This window comes from Oreochromis niloticus, linkage group LG7 (assembly GCF_001858045.2).
Source record: "Oreochromis niloticus isolate F11D_XX linkage group LG7, O_niloticus_UMD_NMBU, whole genome shotgun sequence".
In the NCBI taxonomy this organism is placed as follows: domain Eukaryota; kingdom Metazoa; phylum Chordata; class Actinopteri; order Cichliformes; family Cichlidae; genus Oreochromis; species Oreochromis niloticus.
Window position 1 is genome coordinate 18,321,439 of NC_031972.2, and position 12,003 is coordinate 18,333,441.

Genomic DNA, 12,003 nt, shown 5'->3' on the forward strand with positions numbered 1-12,003 from the left:
AGGGTATTTAAAAGTAGAATGGGAGGCAGAGCCTTCAGCTTTCAGGCCACGCTTCTGTGGAAGCAGCTCCCAGTTTGGATTCAGGAGACAGACACCCTCTCTACTTTTAAGATCAGGCTAAAAAGTTTCCTTTGTGATAAAGCATATACTAAAGGCTGGATCAAGTGACCCTTAGTTATGCTGCAATAGGCCTAGGCTGCTGGGGGCTTCCCACGATGCACTCTATGTGCAGTTAATCATTAAGTATTATTAACCTCTGCCTCTCTTCCACAGTGTCTCTTTTGTCCTGTCTTCTGTACCAGATGGCCCCGCCCCTCTCTGAGCTGGTTCTGCCTGAAGTTTCTTCCTGTTAAAAGGGAGTTTTTCCTTCCCACTGTTGCCTCATGCTTGGACGTGGAGGATCGTGTTATTGTTTGGTTTTTCTCTCCGTTTTTGCAAGGTGTCTACTTTACAATATAAAACACCTTGAGGTGCCTGTTGTTGTGATTTGGCGCTATATAAAATAAATAAAACTGAATTGAATTAATACTCTGGAAGGGAAACGTCTTTGAGTGATAAGTCATGTCTTTCTAAAAATTGGAAACGTTCCTAGACGGGCCTTGTTGGTGGTTAATAGTGATTTTTTTTTTTTTTTTTTTTTTTTTAACGTACAACAAACTACAGCTCCACTTACACTTCTACCAAATGGCTGCGTCTATACTTTCCTCATTGCCAGCTGATTTGTGGCATGAGATCAACAGAAACTTCTTTTCTGTTCAGCATTCTCATTTAACAATGTTTACACCTTTCTAGGGAAATTCCAGTGTATTTGAACATTTCCCACTGGGACAAGGCAACTTTGCAGTCATCACCTCAGTCAAAGAGACTTTGGGAAACGATGATTTACACAGAAGCAGTTTATTGGCTTAGCTGCTTTTGAGCATTCTGTTATGACGACTTTCCTTCTATTTGACATTACGTATGCATGTCAGTCATGCTTGTTAAAAGTTTTTATAACCTTTATAACCATGTGGGCCATTTTATAATTTATGTGTGATTCATGTTATTGCTGTGTAACAGAACAAAAACCACAAAGATACAAAGAGAGAGGATGAGGACAAAAAAAAGGGGGTAAGGAAAAAGAAAACATCTTTTAGTGTTGCGTCTCCAGTAAGATGAAAGACTTCAGAGCCATTAACCTGCTGGAATGGAAACAGACAAAAGAAGAAATGAATAATTCACCCACTGGCCAATTGTCTTGTGTTTATTAATTCACTTTTAACTGTTTGTTTTGCATACTTCAAAGGGAAACTAGGACAAGTAAACTAAAAATGCTGTGATGTGCTGATACGTTTGCAGCAGTGCTGTTAATTAGATGAATTAGCTGAGCTCTGTGATCGTGATCCCCGTTCTCCTTCTGCTGGCCCTCAGCCACAGCTCAGCTCGCTGCGAAATTACTGTCATGTTTTGCACAGTCTCAGTTTGACACTATGAATCTTTCAAATTTTAGAAGGAGAAACAGGCTGGGTAACTGACAGTACAATGCTAACATGGTACAGTGCCCACAGTAATAATCGTATCTCAACTCTGTGATGAATTAAAGAGAATACAAAAATCTCTCTGAAGATGCATAAAGCACAAATTATTTTTTTATTCGCTCCATTTTGGTGTCAGTGTGTGCGCACGTTGTCATTATTACTCATTTAAAAATGTGTCAATTAAAAGAATTAGCTCTGTAATTATCTCCCTCCCCACACTGTCCGCAATGTTCCCCTCGAGAGTTTGTTCTCTCATTCGATTTTTACCATGTAGTGCTGGCTTTGCTGTGTCAGTCTGCGGGAGAATATATTCAGAGTGCTGAGTTTGATGAAACGTATTTCTGACCAGTTTGATCAGACTGGCTTATCAGTAGTCTGTCCCACCCCTACTGTGGAACGGTCAGGCAGCTCTGAGTGCGAACCTTGGAGGCGTCTCTCACTTTCTGACAGTTTGGTCAGAAACATGCACGATGAGCAGCCACCGGAGGTCATTTTTTAGGGCTCTGACAGTGCTCCTCGGTTTCCTCTTTGCACAAAAGAGCAGATACTGGTCGTGTCGCTGGGTTGATGCCCGTCTACAGCCCTGTCCAGGTGTCCTTGTGTAACAGCCCATTTCTGATACACTCTTGAGATTGCGCTGGGAGACACAGAAAACCTTCTTGTGACTGCATGTATGGATGTGGCATCGTGAAGGAGTCGGACTAGCTGTGGAACCTTAGTGGGCTGCAGGTCCATCCATCAATTTTTTTGCCAGATATCTCGATATGAGGCAGTAATCTAAGCGGGTTTGTTCTCAGCTCTCTCTTCATTACATTTGTCAGTCTCCTGCTTCACGCTCCCCTTACTCATGACAAGTTCATGAGCCCCAGAGATACTTCAACTCCTCGACTTGGGGCATCAATTCATCTGGAGTTTGCATTTCAGCCGTTTTCAGCCTCAGACATTAGAAAAAAGTAAATGTAGAGAAAAGAGGAGACGTGCAAAATCATTCCTTTTTTTTAAAGGGCTCTCTTTGATATCCCTGAAGTTTAACTGATTTTGTGTTACACTGTGATTAAGTGTTCCCTTTTTTTTTTTTTAATGGTGCAGTTAAAGGACTAAAACAAGAAAAATATTACATCTTCTTTTTTGAAAGCAAGCATCCTAGCTATTCCCCCTTCTTTTATTTTTCTTAGATCTGATCAAATTAATGGAGGCTGACTATGAAAACCAAAATCCAGTTCCACTGAACACGCAGAACAAATTTGTTATTTTTGTTGCTGTGTTTTGTGCTGGACACAAAGACTCACTCTGGTATCTCAGGGGGCATAGCGTGTCTTCCTAGATATGTAGGCTGTGTGTGGGTTGTACTGTACTGCGTGTGCTCAACAAAATCAAGACATAACGGTTAACAGAGAAAGGGGATGTGGTTGAAAGAGTACTGTTGAGATACTGTGATTCAACTTTCACTAAACTGATCACTCATCCAAAAAAAGACAGAGGAAAAAAAAAACCAGTGTAACACCCCGAAACGCAGCATCATTTAGAAACAGAGTCTACAGCGACTGCCGGATCTCGTGGGTGTATGACACTCAGCAGCCGAATTCACTCTGACTCACACATCACAAATATTCACACACCGCCAATACTAAAGGAGTTTGGATGCTAACAGTTATATTTGGGGGGGGGGGCTAGCATTGCCAATGCATAACCCTGTGAATCATCCTTGCCCATTATTGGGCACGTCAGGTTTTCTGACTTGTTTAGCTCCTGACATGTTAGCGACTATCCTCACAGTTACCATTTTTGTATAGCTAGAGAGAGACAACAGGAAAGCTGGGAGAAAGATATCCAATAAATGGCCTTGAAGCAAATTTGAACCCAAGCTTCAGCATTAGATTGACAGGCTACAGGTTGTCTGAGCTGAGCCGGTGTCCAAACCAGAGCATGCTTGAATATGCACCCAACTGTAGTTGAAAACCAAGCTAACCTGTTGGCAGTAGTTGTTGTCTTTGTGGTGACAGCAATGGGAGTGGTAGAAAGAGAAACGAACACAAATGAAAGACATCTGCAGATGTGAAACTCATTGATGTGGACGTGCTGTGGAAAACAACTTCTGAGTGTACTTGAGTACTTGAGGTTCCATTTGCCATTCTGGCAAAAGAACTCGATTTTCTTTTCAATTCAGTTTTGTTTATACAGTGCCAATTCACAGCGCCAGAAATCTCAAGGTGCTATGTTGCCAGGTAAAAGCCCTACAGTATTAGGTGGAACCCCAGTGGTCAGACCTTTCTTTATGAACAGCACTTGGCACTTAGCAGGAAAGGATAGTTCCCTTTTAACAGGAAGAGACCGGAGGTCTGCCGGAGGGAAAAGGAGATAAAGGCGGTTATTTTTAGTAACGTTTTATGAACAGTTTGCGGGGGTCTGTGAGTTCATTGGAGTGGGCTTTGTGACATACCTGGCTCACAGAGGGGGACTCGCTAACAATTGCAATTAGGCAATAGTAGCTCAACCTTTTTTTCTGTATTTGGAAAGGGCTTTTACACTTGGTCAAACCACAATAAACCCTCACAGTCTCATGCAGTTGAGATCATGTCATCTATGTGAATAACTGTGAAAAATTCTGACTTTGAATATTAACATTTTGTCTTAATACATGTAAATGTTACACATTGACCAGTTAGAACCCAAAAAAAAATATATATATATATATATTTTTTTTTTTATCAAACTTAATTATTGTTTACCTCCCCCCTTATAGGGGTTTGTTTGAGTTTTCTGTGTATTATTGTCGAGGTTTACCTTTTAGTATAAAGCACCTCAAGGCAGCTATTTGATTTGGCAATATTTAACTATTAAACTATCACTGGCAGATGATGTAATTATTACACTACTAATGGACAAGCCAACAGAAAATTATTCAAGGAGTACTATAATAGAACAATCACGTTCTCAGATAATCTCTGAAAATTTAATATAACTCAGTAAGTCTTACTACTCAGTCACTGAGTTTCCCAGTGATTGCACTGAATCCTTTTGAGGTTGGTGACCAATTGCAAGTAGTTGCAGCAACCAGCTTACCGGTTGTTTCGATTGCAAGATGACTGCACAGTTCGGAGGCAACCTGACTCCAAACAATCATGGTCTGACTAGGACTGACTGCAGTCACACTGAGACAGATTGGTGAGGGGTTTGCACATAATTGCATCTATTTCTAAACAGAAAGATTATCAGTCAGTCTGCACTGATGAGTGCAACTTGTCTGCTATGCATCTCTTCTCAATACAGGACTCAACACCGCTGGTTGCCAGGCTAAGCTGCAACAGATATAAAATAGATGGGAATATTTGCGAGTATCGCCATTTTATCACATTGTATTGTTGTAGTCTCACAAAGAGATTGAATCACTATGGAAGGAAAGCAACTGACTGTTTTTACCATGTGTGTCTGTATCATAAATGAGTGAATTCATGCACAAGATCTGCGGGCATGCAGTTGCTGTGCAGAAACACAAAATGCTGCCAGTACTGTGGGATATTATTGTGTTGTAGAGGATGAAATCTGGGGTAGTGCACGCACTTTCTGCAAAGCAAACATGTAGGGTTGTGCATTGGGGCATTTGTGTGGAAGAGGTTTACTCGGGCTATGTTTGTTTTTTAGGAATAGATGTTAGTAGTTAGTTCATTTTTTTCATGTTAATGGGTTTCTGGTGGGGAGTTTTTCCTTATATCACTCACGGGTCTAACAACAGTGGGTGTTACATGTATTGTGCAGTCTCTAAAGGCAAACTTGTGAGTTGTGAAATTGTGTTATATCAATAAAACGCACTTGGCTTGACTTGACATGTGTGGGAGTGTGTATGTGTGTGTTGGCGGTGGGGGGGTGCCAGAGCAGGCTGAGGTAGAGTCTGCATGTCCACGGACAGAGCAGTACCTTGTACAAGAGTTCATGTGATCCCCTGGCTGTGCGCAGAGCTCTTTTATGTGTGTGTTTACACACACAGTATACTAGGAACACGCCTTGCCCTGCATGCCACCTCACAAATCAAAGGACTGCTGGCACGCAGGGGAGCAGGTCTGTAAAAAGTAGGAAAAGGCAGACAGCTGCACCGGTTTTCTTGAAGACACACTCAAGTTGAAATGTCACTTCTTGCTGTTGTGCTTCAGTGCTTTCTTTGATAAGCTGTCCATAGACCTTTTTTAAAAAATTCATTTTTATGCTTTTCATGGAGGTCTGAATCCAACACCGCTTTTTCTTTTTTTTTTTTTTTCCCGTATCGTTCAGTTTTGCTCTTGCCGTACGACTTTGCCACTATCTGTCGCAGAAGTTCGGGTTGCCTAGCAACAGGGTCGTGCTTGTCGCAGCAGGTTCCCACATTGACAGTCGCTAGGCGGGAGCCTGGCAACAAAGACATCAGGTGTTACTTCCCACTGCTTGTCTGTGGACACTTCCATCGATGTCCAATGGCTGTAGTGTGTGTTTGAGTGTGTGTGTGTGCACAAGGTTTGTGTGTTCACTTCTGCTCTGGTGAGCAGGAGAGGTTCTGCAGACGCTATCCGTGTCCCTTCACCATCTCTAATTATAGTGTGCACGTGTGTGTGTGTGTGTGTGTGTGTGTGTGTTTGTGTTGATTTCTGCTCGAGTGGTCGGTCACTGAGTGCAGCTCACAGCGGAAGCTTTGCTCACACCAGCTTGTCAGCCACAAAGAAAGAGACACTTCTGGGTGGCTGGTCTGGTCAGGTTAGGAAATGTCACACACGGACATGCGAACACACACGCACACACTCGTGTGCACACACATGCCACTTCTCATAAATTGAAGCATTTAGCTGAGATGACCATTGTAAGCGAGATAAAGGGAGAGAAGGATAGAATGATCTGATCATTCCCCACCATTTATTTTCTGCGCTCTGCTGCGAATCTTTATCTAGTCTGTGAGTTTATTCCATAAAATAAATAAATAAAAAATCCGCTCTACCTCGTGTTTCTTCACCACTCCTCTCCCAGTATGAAAGTCCATCTGTTGACACCGGTCGCATCAGCTCTCTCTGGCAGCAAGTGAGAGAAGCCTGCTGCAGCTCCGTTTTCAGCCAGGCCACTGTGAGGGCACAGATGCTCCTGAACAACAAAGACGTCACACTTCCCCTAAAAGCAAGCTGCTCTAAGCTTGTGTGAATGAAATGCTTTACAGCGTGCGATTCACAAGTCTGCAACAAAAACAGTGTTAATCTGTGTACATTGTTATGCTTTTCACTGAGCTCAAATAGCCATACCACACTTACTCAGGCTGCTGATGTGTGTTCATCGTATTGCAGAGCACATCCTTAAAATCTCTAAGTCCCTCTTTGTCTTTTTCTTATTTTTCATACTTTCTGTAGAATGATTGTGATGGTGGGTTTTCCATGATGCAGAGTCTTGTGTTTATTAGTCGTTTTGCGGTCTGGCTGTGGGGACGTAAGCCTGTTGGGTGTGTGGTTAACCACTTTGGTCCGATCTGCGATAGCTCAACAATTACTGGACGGACTGCGATGACTTGTTTGCTACTAATGGAAATTTCTGATCCTGATGGGGTGAATTGTAACTATCTGGGTTATTCCCGGACTTTTCCTTCACCAAATGGTGTCTAAACTGTTGGAGGCACTGCCAGGAAATTTGTTTTAGGATGAATTGTAATAACGGTGCCAGTCTATCACAATCCCAGTTGCTCCCACACTTTAAGTGACAGTTGATCGCATCCTCAAATGAGTGCCGATGGGGAAATTTGGCATGATAGTCCAACATGAAAAAGACATGTTGGATGGAAAAAAGAAAAAAAATGAAGGCATTCTGGTACTGGCAAAAACTACAGTTCATTTAAACTGCCCAACATCACAGCATTAAAACATATTTACTGCCTGGCCTCCCGCTTTATAACAGCTCCGGGGAGTGTGATTTTATTTATTTGTGTTTAAATGAGTCATTCACTTGTACTGTAGTTTTGTTGATTGAAATCTTATATTTTATTAGTCCGTTACTTAATTAGCTAATATTCGTTGTACATGTGCAGTTTATGGATGCAGTGTGCCAACTTCTGACTCCCACTCCCTGTAGGAAGTGGGTAGAAGAGAGTCTGGAGAGGTGGAGGTATGCGCTGGAGAGAAGAGGAATGAAAGGCAGTAGAAGCAAGTCAGAATACATGTGTGTGTGAATGAGAGGGAGACAGGTGTAACAGCGAAGATGCAAGGAGCAGAGGTAGAGAAGGTGGATGAGTTTAAACACCTGGGGTCAACCATTCAAAGCTACATACTGTGCACAAGAGAGGTGAAGAAGAGAGTGCAGGCAGGTTGGAGAGGGTGGAGATGAGGGTCAGGGGTGATTTGTGACAGAATGACCGCAGCAAGAGTGAAAGGGAAAGTTTACAAGATGGTAGTGAGACCTGCTATGATGCATGGTCTGGAGATGGTGGCACTAGCCAAAAGGTGGAGGTAGTAGAGTTGAGGAAGACACCAGATGAGAAATGAGTGGATGAGAGGGAAAGCTCAGATTGAGTGTTTCGGAGACAAAGACGGAGGAAGGATGGTGGATGTTAATGATGGAGCTGTGAGGAGCCAGAAAGATTATCCCTTTTGTGCCAATGAAACACGAACATCTCAATTACTTGGAATAAAAACAATTTCAACTCTTCTTCATGCTGTCTTTAAACATTTAGTTGATGTGACAAAATAGATAAATATCAGTCACTGCCAGTGATAAATGCTGTGTTTGCCAAAAAAAAAAAAGTAAATATGAAGGCTGTCAGGAAGGTCAGTGCTGGCTGGCTGATATATTATTAGTGTTGTAAGCATTTTGGCATGAAGATTTTAGTGTTTAGCTCAAAGCAGCTTTGTGGATTTGAGCAGACTTCCAGTTCTTTTCTCAGAATAGATCCAATATCTCAGCCTGGCGCAAATGAGTCAGTGAGTTGTGGACGTACTTCATTTAGAGCCAATGAAACCTATATTTTGTTTATTTTGCTGAGTCAGCAGGTTCTTCACCAGAAGAGCCACTGAAAGAGTTCATTCAGGAAGTGAGCAGGTCATGACATCATTTCCTCCACAGCCTGTACAGGAAACAGTATTATGGCTTTTCAGTTTCCGCTCTGCCTGAGATCACCTTTTACTTTTTCTCAAAAAACACCATTTTACTATTAAGAGTGTGTGTGTGTGTGTGTGTGTGTGTGTGTGTGTGTGTGTGTGTGTGTGTGGCACACATGGCAGCTTCTTATTGCATTTAGGCCTGTAGACATAGTGAAGATGACCTGCTGAAGTTCAAACTGAGCCTCAGAATGAGGAAGAAAGATTGAAGTGTCATGGTTGATGGTGCAGGACAGGCTGGTCTGACTGGGATTTTCCCACACACCCATCTCTAGCATTTACAGAGAATGCTGTGAAAAAGACATCAGAGAAGAATGGCCAGAGTGTTTTGACCTGATAGGAAGGCAACAGTAACTCAAATAACCACTCATTGCAATTAATGTGTGCAGAAGAGCATCTGAATGCACAGTGTGGAACCTGGAAGCAGATGGGCTACAGTAGCAGAATGCCACAGCGTGCACTACTGCTGTCAGCTAACAACAGGAAACTGAGGCTAACATTCCCGTGGACTGTTACTGGACAACAGAAGATTGGCAAAAGGTTGCCTGGTCTGATGAATCGTGATTTCTGTTGCAACATTCAGATGGTGGGATCAGAATTCAACATAAACAACATGAGAGCATGGATACCGCCTCAGTAGGCCAGGCTGCTGGTGATCAGTACTTTCTTGAGCATCAACCTAAGACCACAACCAGTCTCCAGCATCCAAATGCAGTGAGTCCATTTGAGTCTACTCAAATGGACTCCACAGTCACCAGATCTCAGTGTAACCGAGAGAATTTTCTGTTTCAGATTGTGGTGAAACAGACAGTTCACATCATGGAGGTGTAGCTGACAAATTTGTAGCAACTGTTGTGATGCTATCAAATCAATATGGACCAAAATCTCTGAGGAATGTTTCCAGCACCTTGTTGAATTTATGCCAAGAAGAATTAAAGCACATCTGAAGGTAAAAGGGTACTAGAAAGTACTAGAAAGGTGTAGCTAATGAAGTGGCTGGTGAGTGTATAGTGAAGGACGAGTAGTATTTTTACAGAGCACACAGCAGAGATTTGTAGGTGGATGTGACTGTAGGATTTAATTTGGCAGCAGCCACAAAGTGATGATATGATTAATCATTAAACGTCTCGGTATCTACTTTAGCTCCAGAATATGTTGACACAGTTAAAAATGTCTGAATCCAATTATAGTTGAGATGGAGTCAGTTTTTTTTGGAGAGTGGAATAAACTGCCGCGCAGTAGCTGCTGCTGAGTTGGAAAAGGTCAAGAGAGCGAGCTAAAACCACTTGGTAGCCCACAGTTATTGATTTCTCCCACAGCAAAGCATACAGTAGAGGAAAAAAAAACATCTGGGGATGCTTCTGCGCGTTTCAAATCTACTTTGTTTTACACAATGTTTGGCCTCTGCAGCCCTCGGACTACACAGAAAACAATCTGGAGTGCTCTCCTCCGGCTTTGCCTGTGTGCCGATCAAACACAAAAACACGCACGCTGTACAGACGGAAGGGCACACACACAAAAAACCCCACCAAGGGTCTAAAAAAATACAGTGTGTGAGCCATCAGACAACTTAAAAAAAAAAAAAAAAAAAATACAAGACGCATCCACAAAGAGCTGCGCTGGCACTTGTGTGTTGAAGTTTGTGGGAGTGCGTCTGCGCTCGTAAACCGTCATCTTAAAGTGAGTGTCCTCCCTCCTCGGCTTTGGTTCGTCATCGAGGCCAGCAGAGATGCAGCCAGCTTTTTGTCTGGCTCACACAATGGACGATGCTGGTGTGAGTCACCCTGCGCACACACACGCACACGGATCCATTCATTCTTCGGTGCCAGCACAAAGCTCGAGTCATCATACGGTGCCCCGAGGCTTGATTATATTTATTCCTGTGCTCTATTTATGGGCTTTAACTAATGATTGTTTAGACACTGAAAGGACCTGCCAATGATTTTCTCAAATAAGGTGATTAATGGTTTGGTTTGATCCAAAACGTATGATCCGTTGTTAACCAGTTTGATTTTGACAACCAAAAATACATCGGAATGAAACAATGGAAAACAGAATAGTGAATAACAAAAGCAGAATTATGTTAATTATATGCACATTTTTAGAAGTAGAAAAGTGTGGGTGTTTTGTTTTTTTTTTTTTTGCTCCATACAGCTTATCTAGCATCTAGGATGGTGTGGTGATTAGCACCATCACCGCACAGGAAGGTCTTGTGTTTGACTCCAGCCTGGGGCCTTTCTGAGTGGGTCCTCTCCAGGTAATATGGCTTCCTCCCACAGTCCAGAGATATGCATGTGGTTAGGCTAATTGGTGAATCTAAACTGACTCTAGGTGTGGATGTGGGTGTAAGCTGTGTGTGTCTGTGTTAGCTCTGTGATAGACTGGCAACCTGTCAAGGCTGTACCCAGCCTCTCGCCGTATGACAGCTGGGATAGGCTTCAGCCCCAAAAAACAGTAAGCATTTTGCCCCCAATTATGTTGTTTTAATCTTTGCAAACCAAAATTGTAATTACCCAGCCCTAATCCCACCTCCAGCCCAGAGTTAGTAGTTCTGGAATAGTTATGGAGCAATAGAAAAATTGGCAGATGTCATCTCAAATCCTGGATTACAGTCCTTTCTTTCACTCATCAGTTAGTGTTGGGCCCAGTGACAGACAAAGGAAAAGACACAATCTTCATCCGTTAAAGTTACAGTGTTTCTGCCTGTTCTTACTGTGCCAAGCTGAATTAAGTGTGACCGGTGCTGGCCATCAGTGTCAGTTATTCATTAATCATCCCCAGTATGATATGAGCATTCACTCGTTTTAGTATTTATCAGTTTCCTCATTTCTATCCCCTCTTGCATCTGCTGTTGGCGTGTCTCCGCTTCCCTGTTTGCCAGATTAGCACGTCTATAACTTCCTTACTGGCCCTGTTTGTGTTGTGATTCTGCGTGAAATAAAACAGAGAAATCTAACGTTTCAGCCTGTCACATGTGTTTAAGTGTTCAGAATAATCACGTGGGATTATGTTGATCGCTGTGGATAAGGGCTGGAGGACATCCAATAGGTTTGAGGGACGGGGCCCTCAGCAGGGAGGTAACCCCTGCATTAAGAGCGCCCATCGGGACGCCAAAGTCGTGGAGCCCCCAGGCATATGTTGGGGGGCTCAGCAAAGGCGAGTCACTGATGAAGGTCACCGCACGGCAGTCGTGCACACCAACACAGACGGCGCTGTTAATTTCTAAAGTGTGTTCGGCTTAATGTGTGACGATGTAAATGAGCTGCAGCGTGCACACGTATGAATTGTTAGTAAAATGACCCACTGCGGCGCCACGATTAGTTACGCAGTCTGTCTGCTGACGGCGGAGCCAACCACGTGTGTGCCATTGTTTCTTTTGTCGTGTCTGAATG

General features: G+C 42.9%; 1 long non-coding RNA gene across 2 annotated transcripts in view; it reads left to right on the forward strand.

Moving 5' to 3' along the window:
* LOC102081771 (uncharacterized) overlaps window positions 1-12,003 on the forward strand; it is a 68,486-nt gene that overhangs the window by 13,726 nt on the left and 42,757 nt on the right. The window lies entirely within an intron of this gene.